This window comes from Salvia splendens, unplaced genomic scaffold (assembly GCF_004379255.2).
Source record: "Salvia splendens isolate huo1 unplaced genomic scaffold, SspV2 ctg485, whole genome shotgun sequence".
Lineage (NCBI taxonomy): Eukaryota > Viridiplantae > Streptophyta > Magnoliopsida > Lamiales > Lamiaceae > Salvia > Salvia splendens.
In genome coordinates this window covers 1-20,554 of record NW_024599140.1, presented here as the reverse complement: position 1 = coordinate 20,554, position 20,554 = coordinate 1, and the positions used below count along the sequence as shown (strand labels likewise).

Here is a 20,554-nt window from a genome sequence, read left to right as displayed (position 1 = left end):
CCTTATCGGCAATTAGCCTTACCAGACTACCGACAGGCCGAGAACTGGCTGCTCAAAAAGAGTCTCTCCGTGTAGGCACGGAGACCCTCTCCTTGGGCAACCACGGCGGCAGCATCCCTCCGTTTCGTCTGCTCTCGCTGGATGACGAGCTGGTTTTTTGCAAACTGAGCTTCATCCTGGGCCGAAATCCTAGCAGCGCAGCCCTGGCTTTCTAAAGTTGGCCTCAGCCTGCTCGGCCCGGTGACAAGCGCCGCCAATTTCCTCGCATCTCGGCTAGTCGTTGGACGCTTTGGAGAGTTCGACGGCGACGAGCTTGGAGAGCATATCATTCCTCTGAAAATGGATAAGGAAAAAAGTTAACAGAGGGCACCAAAAATACAAGACAGAAGCCAAGCCAAGGAATCAAGAAGACAAGTCACCTCGGCGAAGTCCGTGGCCATAAAAATGGCTCACAGATATGCTCCGAAGGAGGCGCCAAGACACGTCTTTCTCTGGCGCCCTTGGGGGCTTCTGGGTCTTCCCCTTCTTGCTTGCCGAAGTCGACTCCGGCTTCTTTGGACCCGAAGAGGTCTTTTGCCTCTTCGGATTCTTCTCGGCATCAGGCGCCGAGCTGGTACTTCTCTCTCTCGGCTCCTCCGGGCGAGAGCTCGCCGACACTTTCGATAGCCTTATTCAACATGAACACTGCAAAAAGCAAGAAAGCAAAGTCAGATTTTTCTTCGTTAAAGCGTAGAGCATAAAGATAAAGAGAAATCCTCACCCTCGGCCTCTTCGTCCGAGACGAGATGTCGAACACGACGTCGCCCTTGACGAGCTCAGACTCCGTGTATTGTTTCCTAACTATGGGAATCTTGTTGAGCTCGCCATCGAGCTCGTCCAACGGTTCAGGCCGAGGGTGACGGATAACGGACTCCGGCCCTCTCCAGGGAAAACTAGGAGCCGCGGTCCTATCATAGTAGAAGAAGCGATTTTGCCACTTCGGCCACTTCGTTTTACAAAAGGCCCTAAAGGGCTGTAAGGAATCAAGTAAAACCAAGACCCCTTCCTCTTAAATTGAAAGAATTTAAGGATCGTCTTCAAAGACAAATCCCTTCCTAACCTACGGAGTTCGCAGCGAAGGCCGACAAGTGCCTCCAAGAGTTCGGAGTCACCTGGCCTAAAGGAAGCTGAAAAAAATCTAGTAAATCTATAAAGGCAGAAGGGAGGGGGAAACGAAGCCCGCATTCTAAGCAGGCTTCGTAAACGGTGACGTAACCCTCCGGCGGGGAGTCAGCCCTGTGATCACCGTCAGGTACCACCGCCTCCCCCAGGAAAAGAGTATTTTTCGTAAAGGGATATCACAGTATCCTTACTCAAGATACTGTGAAAATACTCTACGGTCTTCTCCCCGGATTCTTTCCGGCTAGAAGACCCCTTACCCCCTTTCCTAACGCTACCCGACTCCGAAGAAGAAGAAGAAGACATTTTTCTTACTTTTTGAAGGTGAAGGTAGTCTGAAGAAATTTTTGAAAGCGGAAGGAAAATTTTTCACGCAGAAGATAGAGAGTGCAGAAGAAGCCAATAGCAAAGGTGTTCAAATGATGAAGAAAGACGGTATTTATCAGATTTGGAAAAGATTTCAAATCATCGCACCGTTTCATATCCCACCTTTTCAGGATTCAAACGGCCGGATTTTATGTCGCAATGCCGCATTTAATGCAGTCACGCGCAGGGCACGTCCCCTGACTTCAGCCTCCCCCGTACCCTTTTCCAGAATGCCGAAGTGACTCGCTTCGCCGAAGTGAATCACTTCGCTTTTCGGGGGGGGTAGTGATGGGTACGTACTAAACAAGCCCAATAGCAGTGACAGCTCGGCCAGCCCAAAGCCCAAGAGTTCAGTTCGGCATTACCAAAGAGTTCGGCCTCAGCCTACAGCTCGGTAAAAGCCAACCAATCAAGCTCTGCTCTCAGGTCGGCATCAAGCTCTACTCTCAGATCGGCAACCAAAGCAGTTCGGTCTCGGTATTCGACCGAACAAGGAGTTAGTGGACCCATACCGGATGTCCAACACACCCACTACCACGTGATGTCAGTTCAGGCCACGATCGTAGGCCATGACCTACGCTTCACCCACGATCTTAGGCCATAACCTACACGACATCCACGACTTAGGGTGGTGACGCAAGCCATGATCTGAGTTCATTATATAAATAGAACTTAGATCTGATAGAAGAGGTTAGAATCTCTCTAGAGAAACAATCATATAGCAAGTCTGTGTTGTAAGCTGTATTTCGCAGATCAAGCAATACAAACCTGCCCCCATTTCTCCCCGTGGACGTAGATTTACCTCAGTAAATCGAACCACGTTAAATTCTCTGTGTCGTGATTTATTTTTACGAGCATTTATCATCATCAATAATTCGCGGAATCATCAGAAATCATAATATTGCTTCGGGATTCATTCTATAGATACTTTAGTTATTACCATATCCTTATTCTAAGATACTTGATTTATATAAACTTAACTACGTCAATATTTTTTCTAAATATATACATATATTTACAAATAATATTAAATAAATATATAAATTTAGATAACTCTGTTATTATTAAAATGTTAAGAATTTTAGTATCTAGGTTATTTAATCCTTCAAGAAATTATGCAAAATTAATCAAATAGTAATTTTTAAAATTTAATCTTTTATTTTCACTATATAAATATCACAAATTAATGTGTATATATATAGGGATGTATTCATTTCCTTTTTCCATATTTCCTCCTATTTCCTTCTTGATCTTAACCGTTTATTTTCGAAATCCTATGGCCTAAATTTTGCCGTATAAACAATAAATTTAATGATTAAAAAACATGAAAAGGGCTAAATTGGAACTCAATATGTTTGTTGGTTATGGTAATTCCTTAATTTACGCTTAAGAAGATCTGCACAGTTATTCTTCCCTGCAATACGCTGCAGACGTGAATTTCTCCACACGTCCCTCGGTGCAATTGATTTTGGTCGCTCATCACTGTTTGCAATTATCGGATATCCATTCAGGCATCGTCGTCGTTTATATTGTTTGTTGAAGGTGTCGTAGAGATCGGTGTTCTGTCAATTATGGAAGAAGGTAATTAAGATACGCCTTCCTTTGTTTATGTATCGATTGTGTTACTAACAATTAAGTTCTGACCGATTAGTCGCTCGTTGTTGAGCAAATCCGATTACTCCGATAAAACGATCGTTGTGTATGTATCGGTTTGGTTTAAACATTGCGCCGAATTTTTAGTAGTTGTTCTGTATGATTCGTTTAATGGTGTAGGGTTGCAATTCTGGGCGATAGGGGTGTAACATAGGGTGTGAACCGTAACCAATATGGAGGACCGCGTGTATGAATCAATTTTTAAGGGTGTAGATATCAACCTGGCTAGGCAAGAAGTTTAAAAAAATACGAATAATGCACCATATGGTACTGAGTAATGGACATTATTGAATATATAACGATCAATATGTGAACTGCAATGCATACGAATAAGATGTACATCGTGTTTCATTTTTTGGCACACCCTCCTTGTTTCTCCTAAGGGTTTAATAAGTTTATGGGATAGGGTTTAATAAGTTTATGGGATAGGGTTTAGTACGTAAACATTAATAATGAATTGTAACCAGCAACGAATAATGCACCAAATGGAAACGCGTAATGGATATAATTGAACATATAATGCACAATATGTGTAATGCAATGCATACGAACAAGATGTACCGTGTTACGATGTTGGCACACGTTTCTTGTTTCCCCCAAGGGTTTAATAAGATTAGGGGCTAGGGTATATTACGTACACATTAAATACAACTTGTAAACTGATTCGAATAATGCACCAAATTGTAATATGGTACTGAGTAATGGATATTATTAAATATATAATGATCAATATGTGAACTGCAATGCATACGAATAAGATGTACATCGTGTTTCGTTTTTTGGCACACCCTCCTTGTTTCTCCTAAGGGTTTAATAAGTTTATGGGATAGGGTTTAATAAGTTTATGGGATAGGGTTTAATAAGTTTATGTGATAGGGTTTAGTACGTAAACATTAATAATGAATTGTAACCAGCAACGAATAATGCACCAAATGGAAATGCGTAATGGATATAATTGAACATATAATGCACAATATGTGTAATGCAATGCATACGAACAAGATGTACCGTGTTACGATGTTGGCACACGTTTCTTGTTTCCCCCAAGGGTTTAATAAGATTAGGGGCTAGGGTATAGTACGTACACATTAAATACAAATTGTAAACCGATTCGAATAATGCACCAAATTATAACCAGTAATGGATATTATTGATTGTACGTACTATACCCTAGCCCCTAGTCTTATCAAACCCTTGGGGGAAACAAGAAATGTGTGCCAAACATCGTAGCACGGTATATCTTATTCGTATGCATTGCAGTTGGCATATTTTGCAGTATACAGTCAATAATATCCATTACTGGTTACAATTTGGTGCATTATTCGAATCGGTTTACAATTTGTATTTAATGTGTACGTACTATACCCTAGCCCCTAATCTTATTAAACCCTTGGGGGAAACAAGAAACGTGTGCCAACATCGTAACACGGTACATCTTGTTCGTATGCATTGCATTACACATATTGTGCATTATATGTTCAATTATATCCATTACGCGTTTCCATTTGGTGCATTATTCGTTGCTGGTTACAATTCATTATTAATGTTTACGTACTAAACCCTGATACGATGTTTGGCACACATTTCTTATTTCCCCCAAGGGTTTAATAAGACTAGGGGCTAGGGTATAGTACGTACACATTAATAACAATGTTTTCAAAAAAGCGCTTGTTTGTACTTGTATGCATTCGCTGATATGTTTGCTTTTTTTTACAGTACGTCAGAGTTGAAGCCTCTTGTTGGTCGGAAATTCCAAACCCTGGAATTTGCTTTCGCTTTTTACGAGGTATATGCCCGTGCAGTTGGCTTTGATACGCGCAAACAAGCGATGAGGAAGGTGGATGATGTAACAACCTGGTATCAAGTTGTATGCAATAGTCGTATTGTCATTCTTGTGTCTTGCTCTAGGTCATGTTTTTTGTTTTCGGTTTTGGAACTTTATATCTGTCATAATGCAACGTTTGGTTCTTATTTAATGAAGTCAACTTTGTATTAGTTGTGTTCAGAAGTAGTATTTTGTTTGTTCCCATTCATTTTTTTCCTAGTTCATAATGCAACGTTTTGGATAAATAATGCACTAAAATATCTATTGCAGAATTTATATCTGATTTTAATATTCCATGGACCCCTGAATTCTGGCGAAACGATTGAATTATATAATTAAGTTATTTGAGTAACTACTGCAGTTCATTGATAGGTCGTATTCAATACAAAATTTTAAGTAATGCTAATATCTTGGTTAATAATGCAACGTTTTAATCAAAAAATGCACTAATTTATCTATTGCTGAATTTATATCCAGTTTTAATATACCATGCACCCCAGAATTCTGGCGCAACGTTTAAAAGAAATAATGCATTTATTTGAGTAAATAAAACATCACATTGAAAGGTGGTATACCATTCACCATTTTAAATAATGATAAGTTCTCGGTGCATAATGCAACGTCTTAATCAAATAATGCACTTATCTGTTTACTGGTGAATTTATATCCACTTTAAATATACCATGCATACTTCTTATAATGCATAATTAATTATAAATAATGACAATATAATTACAAATAATGTCCTGCCTTTGCATATACACAATTATTATCCTAATGAACACTATATTGCAAATAATGGCAGTTGATAAAGGAATAATGCACAGATTGTAAAACACAATGCACAATCTTTAATGCTGAATAAAGACCATTTAGGCAGAGTCTCAAAATCAGTAGCTAATATCCGAACACACTTATTAAGTTGCGAAAAAGTACAGTTTTAAATTGAAACATCAATCTGAATATCAGTTAACCCATTAACCAAGATCTACCTATAGCCGAACCGAGACTCACTCTAGACCATAATTCTCAACCCACTGTTCAAAGTTGAACTTGGGAGGTCTCTCTCTCCAGTACTATGGTCTCCCTCTGCCAACCTATCCCTCAACTTTTTAGCCAACGCAATTGGAATAACGTCATCAACTGCTTCGTCGAGGTCTGATCAGAGCCGTTTCTCTGATATGGAACAAACAAAGTAATACATCAGAACATAATCAATAAATTAGAATACATAATGCTTATAGCTTTTACAGATTAATGCATATATCATATGAATTAATGCATAACACAACCTCATAATGCATTAAAAATTACGCATAATGCATTGTATAAACACAAAAATGCACATGTGTTACACACAAAATGTATTAAGCAATATAAAGAATACCACTCATATAATGCACACAATACTACAAAAAAATGCACTATTACAGATTCACAATGCAGTGCCCACACAAAATAATAAAAATATTTCATCCTGACTGAGTAGGTATTACAACACACCTAATACCCTTAGTAATGCATAATTTAGTAAACATAATGCATAAATCATGTTCATAATGCACAATCTAAACTAAAAAATGCACATATGTACTCTTTCCTGAGTTTAGTCACTAAAACACACAACACCCTACGTATTGCATAATTTACTGCACATAATAAATACCACTCATATAATGCACAATATACTCCAAAAAATGTACTATTATAGATTCACAATGCAGTGCCCACACAAAATAATAAACATATTTCATCCTGACTGAGTATATATTACTACACACCCAATACCCTTAGTAATGCATAATTTAATAAACATAATGCATAAATCATGTTCCATAATGCACAGTACAAACTAAAAAATGCACATATATACTCTTTCCTGATTGTAGTCACTAAAACACACAACACTATACATATTGCATAATTTGCTGCACATAATGCCAGTTTCAGTATAGACATAATGAACTAATCAAACCATTTAATATAGAAAAGTAAGCTTCACTGATTTGCGTAAACAATACACGCAATACCCATATATTGCATCATATACTGCAGATTTTGTCAATAAATTTCTACATAATGCATTACATATACAAAATAATGCACATACAAATATTTAACAAACCAATTTTCCTCACAACAAATAAAGATGCTGGTACATTATATACATTTTTAAACAAATAATGCATTCAAGATCGTAAAAACTGTGATTTTTACAAGGGCTGATACCCAATAAACAGACATGCAAATAACCTTCCATAGAAACAACATCTATGATACCGAATTGCAGGTTTAGCGATAGAAATATACCTGCATCTTGAGATGGTTGTGAGCGCGGACATCCTCGCTTAGACATTTTTGATCTGTCAGAAAAAAAAACCAATAAGATACACGAATCCATGATTATAAACCGAAAACATTGACTACCCGTCGGTTACAAAGAAAACCATGAACAAAGAACTCCTTATTTCTGATTTACAAAAGACACATATTTGAAGGTCCAATTTATAATTTTTCGTATCAACAAAATCAGGTCAACGAATTCTAGAAATCTCTTTTCAAACATACCTAGGTGAATGGTAGAATATATCACAAATCGTGTAGCCGGATTGGGTTCGCTGATGGGTGCCGAAATCTTGGACGATGTTCGTCAATTTTTTCAATTGCTTCCGAATGCTCAAAAGGCGGATGGAACTAGGGTTTATGCTAGTGGAGAGAGTGGAGAGATTTTAGAGAGTATTGAATGAGGGTGAATGAAAAGACGGAAGGTTTCAAATCCCACCAAATTCGGACTTGCTAAATTCTGGCGGTTCATATTAAATGTGACTTCACTATATTACCCTCTTAATGCATGAAGACACGCTCTATAATGCAACGCGGCGACAGAATCTTAGAATCAATCTGGGACGTTGAGGTATCAGATCTAAGGACTAATAATAAGAAGAAGAAATGATCTTAGGGATGAATAGGAGAATAATGCTCATATATATATATATATATATGAAAAAAAATAAAAAATGATGAATTAAAAATACATTGTGGCTGGAAGTTCGTGGTTCGCTCAAATTTGAAATGTTGATGCAGTAGGTAAATAGTAGTATACACTACAACAAAAAAAACGTTAAAGACTTTTTTTAATACAATTAAGGACCAGATTTATGCAGCATTTGTGCAGTTTGCTATAGCATTAGCAGAATGTCGACCAACACTTTTGATGTTGATGTCGCTGAATTCTATATCCGTGCGTGCACGGCACTGTCTTGCTGCACTTCAAGTCTATTGTTGCGTCCTTTGCCACTGTCGTTCCAATGTACTTCACACCACTCACTTTCACAGCACCAACCTACTATGTCGACGACAATTCAAATTAATTGCCAATTTGATGAGCATTTTGATTAGGTTGAGTGTTTCTTTGTAAATTTACCTTGGTTTCGGACAGTAGTATTGGTCTATAATAATAGGATTTCCCGCTGATTCGAAGTTTATGTTGGAAAATGTGATGTTCTTTGCAAAACCTGCCCCTCCCTTCATAGTATCAATTGCACTTATAAGTTATTTTTTATTATAATCACATATGTTGAATACTATATTGATTTGATTTGATTTGATCTCACCTGCCATGATTTGATCCTCACACCATTTTGGGTCTTAATAAATGTGCAGTTTTCTACATGTAATTCTTCAACTTCTTCATGTTTCCCATTTTTACCTAAACTCCCAATGCTGTAAGAATCAAGAACATGAATTTCTCTTAGTACATAATTCTATTCAAGTATGAGTTAGTAATTCTTGTATTCATCTAATGAGCGCAGCGGAAATTGCAGACAAGAATAACAGATCTAGATTCATAATCATATTGCAAGTTGAGCACGTAATACACAACGGAACTAAATCTTACTTGTTGTTGTGCTTTCTTCTACGATTGTGTCCTGCAAGTTGAATCCACTACTATCGAGGTCCACGTGTATTCTGATCCGATGCAGGAACAATTCCTCGGTACAATCGCTCTATAGAGAAAGCTAGGAATTCTCTACAAAGCTTTTCGTATTTTCTCTCTAATGTTACGCTATTTCTCTTCTTCCACAATGGAGAATAAATAACCATTATATATAGACAAAGAGTCATTAGGGTTATTAGATTGTTGGGCTTATGGACTAATTATAATTGTAGCCAAACTATAATTATTTAATCCATATTAATCTAATCTAGCCCATATCCTTTCAATCTCCCACTTGGACTAGCATTAGATATAATACGCAGTTCCAACTTTGTACCCTTGAGCGGATCAAAATACACATATAGTGTGACCCTTTAGGCCCCCATTATCGACGACGATCTAATCGAAGTCTGCACAAAACTCCTAGACTGCGTTGGCAGCGTAGCTCGATATATGACGGACGTTTACGTGAATTCGGCAAACAAGCCTTTACACAAAGTTTATAGTAATATCCTTTCATTCACGAACCACCTGATTGAGCCTAAGATTTGTCATGTGTCATCCAAATAGCTCAATCACTTTATCTCATCTTTATTAAATGACTCATTCGATCATATTCAATTACTTTAATTGAATATATCTTTGCATTGGCCAATGACTTAATGGTCAAGTAATATAGAGAATTTGAGTGTTCTCTCGAAATTCTAATCGAGGAATGAATCTCATTCTTGGCTCAACTACCATTTCCATTTATCTTATGATGTACCCAACACAAGTCCGTGTCTTAATCCTCCGAGGGGAGGCAAAGCGTTGTACAAGGTCAAAGCACACCACTCAACAAACAAAATGTGTAATGACCTCAGATCCAAGGACTATTACATACTTCATGTACTAATAAACTGTAGACACTAAACAAAACAGTTTAATAGTAGGGTATACCAATACTCTCCAAAGTATACCATGTGTCCATCACGAGTATCTAATATCTCATAGTTGTGAGAACAACTACATTCTCGAAGAATGTGATGCAAACCCCATGCTAACCTATAACATATCATCAATATCCCATTCTTGATGATCATTGGTTAGGGCTATTTTAGAATTATACTATATCATTAATGTCTCACACCATTAACGACAGTCATAATTCAAGGGAACAAATATTTAGAATAAAATCAAACATTTAAAACAATTATTCCAATAAGTGCACAAAACCCATAGAAAATTAAATTTTCATATAATGTGATCAAGTAATATTGTCCCAACACAAAATGTTTCTAAGACATATAAAACTGTAACTCCCACTGATTCAAAGCCATCTACCAAGATGCTTAACACCTAAGCTCTCAAAGTGCTTGTTGTGTTTTGCTATACATAACGGTTTGGTGAAAGGATCAGCCAAATTATCATCAGTGGGTACTCTTTCTAATTTTATGTCGCCTCTTTCAATTATTTCTCTGATCAGATGATATCTTCTGTGAACATGCTTGTTCCTGTTCGTAGCTCTGGGTTCTTTTGCTTGCGCAACAGCACCAGTGTTGTCACAATACAAAGGTATAGCACTATTGGCACTCGGAATGACACCCAGTTCTTTAACGAACTCTAACAAAGCAACAGCTTCTTTGGCAGCTTCAGATGCAACAATATACTCGGCTTCGGTGGTGGAATCGGCAGTTGTACCTTGTTTGGAACTATTCCAACTCACTGCTCCACCATTGAGGACAAAACATATCCAGACTGAGACTCATAGTCGTCATGGTCTGTTTGGAAACTAGAATCAGTGTACCTAGTAACTGATAACTCTGGTTGTCTACCATAGACTAAGAAATATTCTTTAGTCCTTCTAAGGTACTTAAGAATAGTCTTAACAATTTTCCAATGTTCCTCACCGGGATTTTGCTGAAATCTGTCTGTCATGCTAAGCGCATAGGCCACATCTGGCCTAGTAGAGATCATGACATATATAATAGATCCTATAGCCGAAGCATACGGGATCATTTTCATGTTGTCTCTTTCTTTGTCATTAGAAGGACAATCCTTCTTTGACAATACAATGTCATGTCCCATAGTAAGAAAAGCTTTCTTAGAATTCTCCATTGAGAAGTGCCTTAGCAACTTGTCTATGTAAGTGGATTGTGATAATCCTAACATCCTATTTGGTCTATCTCAATAGATCTTAATTCCAAGGATATAGGAAGCATCACCTAGATCCTTCGTCATAAAAGAACTAGATAACCACTCTTTCACGGATTGCATCATGGAACGATTGCTTCCCATAATCAAGATGTCATCAACATATATGATGAGGAAGACAACGTTTCCATTCTCGCGTTTACTATAAACACATGGGTCCTCTTTGCTTCTGACAAAACCAAACGATTTGATTGTTCTGTCAAAACAAATATTCCAACTCCTCGAAGCTTGCTTAAGTCCATAGATGGACTTCTTTAGCTTGCACACTGCATTCGGCCTTTCTTTCGATACAAAACCTTCAGGCTGTGTCATATAGACATCACCTTCTAATTCTCCATTGAGAAATGCGGTTTTGACATCCATTTGCCAAATGTCGAAGTTGTAGTATGCAGCAATTGCAAGTAATATCCGAATGGACTTGATCTTAGCAACGGGCGAAAAGGTTTCATCATAGTCAATGCCTTCGCGCTGACTATAACCCTTTGCCACTAACCTAGCCTTGTAGGTTTGTACTTTGCCATCTGCATCTCTCTTCTTTTTGAAGATCCATTTGCAGCCTATGGGGTAAACCCCATCTGGCAAGTCAACTAGTTCCCAGACTAAGTTGAAGTACATCGAGTCCATTTCAGATATCAAGGCTTCAAGCCACTTCTCTCGATCGGTGTCCGACACCGCCTCGGTATAGGTCTTAGGCTCATCGTCATCTAAATCAACTTCATCATTTTGGTTCTCAACCATTAGATTCAGTCTCTCAGGTGCACGACGAATCCTCCTAGGCCTATTGAGTTGGTTTTGCTCTGGTTCAGGCTGTTCATTCTGTATGTGAGAAGGTTCAGGAATATCATTATGATCTTCTTGAGGTAGAGGTGATGCAACTATTGTATCATCTTATCTTTGATGCATCTCATTGTCTTGAGGTGGTCCTTCGAGAGTCTCTCTAAGGTCCTCTCTAAGAGTAATTTCCCCTCCCAATAGATTATCAAAAACTCCCACTGAGTTATTGTCCAATCCAGTGGATAATACCTCATCCTCATTGTTAACTTGTGGTTCTTGAATTTCTTCAAGATCTACTGTATTTTGACCTTGTTCCTTGCAGACATAATTGTCTTCAAGGAACGTCACATTCCTTGATGTTATCACCTTGTGATTTTCAGGACAGTAGAAATCGTACCCTTTAGTTTCTTTAGGATATCCCACAAAATAACATTTCTCACTTTTAGTTTCCGATTTATCAGTCATCATTTTCTTAACAAAAGCTGGACAACCCCAGGTCCGGATATGGTTAAGACTTGCTTTCTTGCCACACCATAACTCATATGGTGTTTTCTCGACTGATTTAGAAGGAACCCTATTTAGAATGTAAATAGTCGTTAGTAAGGCATGACCCCATAGGAATAAAGGAAGACTAGCTAAACTCATCATGGATCGAACCATATCTAATAATGTTCGGTTTCTCCTTTCAGATACTCCATTCAATTGTGGTGTACCAGGAGGTGTCCAGTCTGACTGAATTCCATGTGATTTCAAGTAATCAAGAAATTCCCTGCTCAAGTATTCCCCTCCTCGATCTGATCGGAGAGTCTTGATACTTTTCCCAAGTTGTTTCTCAACTTCACACTTAAACTCTTTAAATTTCTCAAAGGCCTCAGATTTGTGTTTCATAAGATACACATATCCATACCTTGTCAAATCATCAGTGAAAGTAATGAAGTACGAATAACCACCTTTTGCTTGAGTTGGAAACGGTCCACACACATCTGTGTGGATCAACTCTAGCACATCATTAGCACGCACCCCCTTCCCAGAAAGTGGCTTATTAGTCATCTTTCCTTTGAGACAGAATTCACAAGCACCATATGATTCAAAATCAAATGAAGTGAGATAGTCTAACTTTCTCAATCTTGCTATTCTTTTCTCATTAATATGACCAAGTCTGCAATGCCAAAGATAAGTTGCATTATTCGTATTACTTAGTTTAAGTCTTTTATTTTGCACATTGAGAATGTCCCGTTTGCATTCAAGCATATACAATCCATTCTCTAAAGAGGCATTTCCATAAAACAATCCATTATTAGAAAACGAGCATCTGCTGTTTGCAAAATGGAAGGAAAAACCTTCGATGTCCAACATCGGAATGGAAATAATATTCTTTGAAATAACTGGAACAAAATAACAATTATGTAAATCTAGTCTATGTCCTGAGGGAAGATCTAATCTATAAGTTCCTACGCGTTCGGCAGCAACCCTTGCTCCATTTCCAACACGTAGGTCTACTTCCCCAGGTCTCACTTTCCTGCTGTCAATTAAACCTTGCACATTATTACAAATGTGTGAACCACAAGCGGTATCCAATACCCAGGATAATGAGTTATTCATAGACATATTTATCTCAATGACAAACATAGCTGAACTCCCACTCATTGCACCTTGTGCCTTGAGTTTTGGGCAGTCTCTCTGCCACTCCGTGAAATTTGACCTAGTCAATTTGTTTGTTTCCATCATACACTCATAAGATAAGTTTGACATATTATCTGAACAGAAAATAAAACGAAAAGCAAATTAGAAAAGCATACAAAGATCACATTCGCATCACTAATCAAACAAGGGTTTATTGTATTGATTAGCTCCCACTAATTTTAACATATATTATGTCCCCCAAACATAAAATACGAATTTATATCAAATATAAATTTTAGTGGTCCAAGATCCAAGTCTATATTATTGCAGCCCCTGCTTTGGCTGATCACTACAATAATATCACAAGGTAGGCCTCCAAGCCAATTACAACAACTATTTTGCAATTCTTGGTTTATTAATCCAATTAATATGCATCCATAAACTATTTAGGTCGTTTTGGCGTCACTAAACAATTTAAGCAAGTCAACCCCATCACACGATGCCAACCATGCATCTATGAATGAGCCTAGGCCATGTAGATTTAGAGTAAACACTTTGGCGTAAAACTCGTGGTCGAAAAGGCTAGGAACATCAAACAATTATAATGGACGATGCGTTTGTTTCAAAACAAGACTTATATTTTGTGGGGAAAAGTGTGATACTAGTTCTGTGAATATAATATCCAATATTAAATTTCAAACAATTACTGGGCGCCGCCTACCCAGACATAGTATAACACGGACTACAAATACTGGGCGCCGCCTACCCAGACATAGTATAACACGGACTACACATACTGGGCGCCGCCTACCCAGACAATAAAACGGTCTCTAACTACTATAGTTAAATTAATGAGCATAAATCAAATAGCATGCTTATCACATAGGATATCAAATAATGCTCAACGAATAAAATCAAATTTTATTCTTTAATTAAATGTGGATTTAATTATTTATATTAATTCTAAATTAATATAAAATTATAAAATGCTAATCCAATTAATATTTATTTACGTAATTGGGATATACTATTATTTTAAAATGAAATCTAATTACATTACGTAAATCTAATTAGATTACGTAAATTTTGAAAGGAAATCTTCCTTATTATTTTAAAAGGAAATCTCATTACATTACGTAAATCTAATTTAGATTACGTAAATTTGAAATCCAATTGCATTATTTAAATGGAAATCCAATTACATTACGTAAATCGAAATCCAATTATAAATTTTGATTGAAATCTAATTTCAATTTTCAAACTTGAAATCTAATTTCTCATGTGACTGTACATTCTCAGAATTCAAAATTTATTCCAATTACATTACCACGGTTAATCCACAAATAATTCGTAAACAAAATAATTATGAATCAAGCCCTGTGCTTTGATACCACTGTTAGTAATTCTTGTATTCATCTAATGAGCGCAGCGGAAATTGCAGACAAGAATAACAGATCTAGATTCATAATCATATTGCAAGTTGAGCACGTAATACACAACGGAACTAAATCTTACTTGTTGTTGTGCTTTCTTCTACGATTGTGTCCTGCAAGTTGAATCCACTACTATCGAGGTCCACGTGTATTCTGATCCGATGCAGGAACAATTCCTCGGTACAATCGCTCTATAGAGAAAGCTAGGAATTCTCTACAAAGCTTTTCGTATTTTCTCTCTAATGTTACGCTATTTCTCTTCTTCCACAATGGAGAATAAATAACCATTATATATAGACAAAGAGTCATTAGGGTTATTAGATTGTTGGGCTTATGGACTAATTATAATTGTAGCCAAACTATAATTATTTAATCCATATTAATCTAATCTAGCCCATATCCTTTCAGTATTGGTCTATAATAATAGGATTTCCCGCTGATTCGAAGTTTATGTTGGAAAATGTGATGTTCTTTGCAAAACCTGCCCCTCCCTTCATAATATCAATTGCACTTATAAGTTATATTTTATTATAATCACATGTGTTGAATACTATATTGATTTGATCTCACCTGCCATGATTTGATCCTCACACCATTTTGGGTCTTAATAAATGTGCAGTTTTCTACATGTATTCCTTCAACTTCTTCATGTTTCCCATTTTTACCTAAACTCCCAATGCTGTAAGAATCAAGAACATGAATTTCTCTTTGTACATAATTCTACTCAAGTATGAGTTGGTTTTGTGAGACGAAACTAATTAAAGGATCAAAAACAAAGAATCATACCTTATACCATGACCAGGACCACATGTGATCCTTGAAATCTTGACACCAGAAGTGCCTCCATTGATCGCGATGCAGTCGTCCCCTATTAGGGCAACGGCGATTATATTGTGTAGATAACTACTACTAACAAAAATTTGAATTTTGAAAAGGGACTGGTGAATATACCCGTTGCCATAACACAATCTTGGATGAAAAGATTTGTTGAAGAACTTATGTCGATGCCATCTGTGTTAGGATTTGTTCCCGGTGCAGTAATATAGAGATTTGAAATATTTGCATGATTGCATCCATTTATTGAAAGGTGGTTTTCTTGGCTATTCATATGTTTCAAGCCGCTCAAACGAAGGTTGTCGCAGTGAGAAATCTCACTGCCTGAAATTAATTTTATCACGAGTTATATTGTTAGTATTTAGTTGCTGATTATAATTGATAGTATATTATTTGTTATTTTGTAAAAGGTGCTCAATCTTGAACTTACTGTTGGTGAATCATTTTTACGTTCCTGAAAAGAGAGAAATAGACAGAACATTTAAGAGAATACCATGAGAAACAATCATATAGTTGAACATAAAAAATTTTAAAATTATGTCCGCTATTAAATACTCCTTATTTGCTATTTTAGTGTGTATGTCACTATTTCATTTTCATAAAAATTTTAAAATTATGTCCGCTATTAAATACTCCTTATTTGCTATTTTAGTATGTATGTCACTATTTCATTTTCATTTACTAAGCATGGTAAGTAGGTTCAAATTCTATTAATTCATTTCACTCATATTTTTTTTATAAAACTAATATACAACTAACTATTTCCATCCATATTTCTTAAAACTCAAGCCATCAAAAGTAGACGTTTATTGTCGGACGAAGGAAGCTCGGTCATATAAACTTACATGGGGCCACCAAGAAGCACCTTGGCCATCAAATACACCTTTCCCATTTCCCACTACAGAAAGCCCTTGAACTTGATGAAACAAGATCCACGCATCACCATCGTCATCCCTTTTTCCCCAAGCTTGTTTTGGAAGTGCAACAATGGATCCCAATATCTACAAAATGACATCAATCTTGTGAAAGTGACGTATTTCTTTAAAAAATGGATATTTTAAAATTCATCTTTAACCTTGAAAATTACATAACTTACCTCAAAAGTTATGGATCTTGATTTGCATGGGCCAGCAAATTTGATAGCAGGTACCAGGAATGTCTTCCACTAGGTACAATCACCTTACTTGTTTCCAAACCTTTGTTACAGGCTGCTTCCCATGCCGATGTAAATGCCTATTATTATAAAACATTGTTAGTTCAAACAATTGACAATCATAGAGCCTCATCTTTTAATTTTAGAATTAAACATTCTATATATCTGTTGGCAATGGAAACATAAAAATGAATATAATAATATCCCACATCGGTGTACACAAAGAGCTTAATCCACTATATAAGTCTCATGGGCCTCTCCTCTTATCACCAATTGGTTTTAGGATGAAACCCATGGATTTCTATCATGGTATCAGAGCGGGTCGCCGACTGTGGGTCATATTTAACTGACCCAGCAGTATAACTGGGCTGAAAATTTGGGCCAGTGGTCCAACCGATCGAAAAAAAATTGGACCGATTGTACAATCAATCATAAAAAAGTCCAACCCTAATCCACTATATAAGTCTCATGGGTCTCTCCTCTTATCACTAATTGGTTTTAAGATGAAACCATGGATTTCTATCGAGATCAAATTAAAACCAATGTGAAAATATTTACTTTAGCATCATCTGTTTTCCCATTTCTCCAAATTTGGTCACATCAAATGTTGTACCCGAATCAGAGCCTTTACTTTTTGCGCACTTCACAACACTCAATTCAAATATTGAACCCAACAATAACACAAGGTACACAATGAAACCCTGCATTACATTTCAAAATATAACGTGAGTTATGTTGAGTAGAATATCCTCACGTTCGCACAACAAGATAAATATATTAGTGGTATACCATGTCTCTGATTTGTCTTTTTAACAATGTAAATTCTTTATTTTTTCACGAACTTGTAGTCTTATGCCCATGGGCGGATCCAGGATTTAAAAATCGTGGGGTCGGACGAGATAATTAATATAATAATATTATATATATTATAAAAATACATTACAAATTAAATTATCTTTGTTTTATCACGATAGTTGACTTTTACGAGTTCATATTTTTAACTTTTACGAATATTCATATTTTGAAGCTGACCGAAATTTTATCATTGGAAATAATTGCAAACATATCTTCCAGTCGTTGAGTGTGTTAAACATTAGCACCAGAAGAACAGATAAAACTCATGAGAACAGATACAAACTCAAGATATTTTTAAAATAAATTTATCCATTAATTTAATATGGATGGTAATTAAAATCAATAATAAAAAAACATAAGTATATAATTATTATATTCATAAAAATTAGGTCAAATAAACAAAATAAAAGTAAAAAAATAATAAAACATGATTAAAAGAATATCAATAACGCACCAATTTTTTTGTGCAAAGCCTATGCCCCTCAAAAATCTTAATCTTAGTCTCCTACTCTAACTTTCTATTTAATCAAAATAATAATTGGGTAGAAATATATAATTTTTATTTATAAAGAAAGTTGTAACTCTTGTAATAAAGATAAAATTATTTAAAAAGGACAGTATTGACTGATTTTTTAACTAATAAACTTAAATAAATTAGGAATTTATGTAAATTTGTGGGAAAATTAAGGAGAAAAAAAGTTAATACTACATGGCTTAGAAAATTATTGACAGGCGAATTAAATGAAAAAGCAGTATTAACGGCGAGTGACCAAAGGTAATCAATTAGATTTTTTACTTATAGATTTTCTAACCCAACAATCAATAGGAGTATTAACCACTCCTCAGCCCAAAAATCAATATTAACCTCTCTGTTCATCTTCTTCGTTGAGAATACATCAGCTTCTTCTGCAACCCCTCCCCTTATCTATCTCTACTCTATTCTTATTAGTATTTTTCCTTTCCCCTCTTAGTTTTTGGAAAAGGCGGAAGGCTTCGGGTAGAGTTGAAGCTGGCCGTGGGGTCGGAGACGGAACTGCACCAGGTCAAAGGTCGAAGATGATGTTTTCCGGCAGTGTTCGGTGGACCGCCGGTGGGGTCGGCCGACCCCGCGCGACCCCACCTGGATCCGCCGATGCTTATGCCAATCAACTACTACAAGTTCAATATTTATAGTGTGAAACCTTAATGCAGTCAATTTATGATCAGTTTTCCATATTATGGGTGTATTGTCTTGAAATTTTTGCAGGTTTCAAAAGGTCGGGGAAGGTACTCGGGACTGTGATGAAATTTTTCTGAGTCTCAATCCCGAATCAACCTGCTCTGATACCATCTTAAAGATGGTAATCGAGAGAGGTGAGATCCATGGAGCTGTGCATATTGACAGAGAATGTTTTTAGGAGTAGAAGATTATTTGTATTTGTGTGTTGTGTTTACAATATAATTCAACACCTCAATATATAGGTGAATATTTTCTAGGTATGGAAAACACAATCAATATATTCTAGGAAAATATGTAATTGTATCAATCCTAGTTAATTGATTTATTTTGCAATCTTCTCTCCTCTTGATACTCTTTGACAGTTACTTTGCTGTATGTTGAATCTCTTTTGTACGTTGGATCTTTGCTCACCATTTTTGATTTTGAGCCTTACTAAATGCATAAAAAATGAAATTAATCCGATCAATGAAGTTTATGCATTTCTTTAGCAGAAGTACATGATATTGTGTACTTTAGAGGATGAAGACATTGCTGATCAATAGTCACACCAATGTTTTCAAAATGAGTAAATCGACAAAACTATCCCACGAACCAAAAATTCTCTAATCAAGATACAATTTCGTACAATATGCTCAATTTCTTTAGGGGTGTTCGATTTGAAAGATAAAATAATATGTGATATAATTAGGGCTGCAGGAAAATACCGAAATACCGGCCTTATCATACTGAAAAAATATCAAAAATACCGAATTTTTGGTATACCGTGACTTTCGGTACGGTATGATACCTTACCGAAAAATTTCGGTAAAGTAACGGTATGGATTTTCAAATACCGTGGTATACCGCTGCATACCGAAATTCGGTATATACCGTAAATTAAGGTATATACCGTAAACTAAGGTATATACCACAAAAATATAAACACAATTATATATAAAATATATTTTATATATTTTAAATTATAAAATCTATTGTGAAATATAAATATAATTATGAATAAATTATATTTAATTTATTTTTAAATTATAAAATATAAATATATTCTAAAACTCTAATTTTCTATTTTAATTGATGTTGAAAGTCAGGTATACCGAACTTCGGTATGGTATACCGAAAATGAGGTACGGTATCGGTATGGAAATTCGTCATACCGAAAATAATGTATATCGAAGTTCGGTATACCGAAAACTTTGGTAAGGTAAATGATAAGGCTAATTTCATGCATCGGTCTAGGGGTTTTATTTCGTGAAATTACTGGGTCTAACGCATGTTTTAAGCCAGGTGTGTGAAGGTTTTCGCTAGATCCAGGAAAAGAAGAGGACGCTTGCATAGTCCTAGGAAACTGGCGAAAGAGCGGACATTATGAAATAAGTTGCTTGACGGAGGAAGCCTCGGAGTTGAAGGGTAGAATAGGGATTTCTACGAAGACTCTAGAAGGCTATGTCCGCATCTATAAAAGGAAGAAGCATGCAAGCTGGAGGGACCTTCTCGGTGGAGGCCTCACGAACAGCCTGTTGCTCAGTTCACTTTT

The 20,554-nt window shown here is 36.3% G+C and overlaps 1 pseudogene; it reads right to left on the bottom strand.

The window, feature by feature from the left end:
* Window positions 1–8,158: 8,158 nt before the first annotated feature.
* On the bottom strand, window positions 8,159–17,650 carry LOC121790349 (annotated as a pseudogene).
* Between the last annotated feature and the right edge of the window lie 2,904 nt (window positions 17,651–20,554).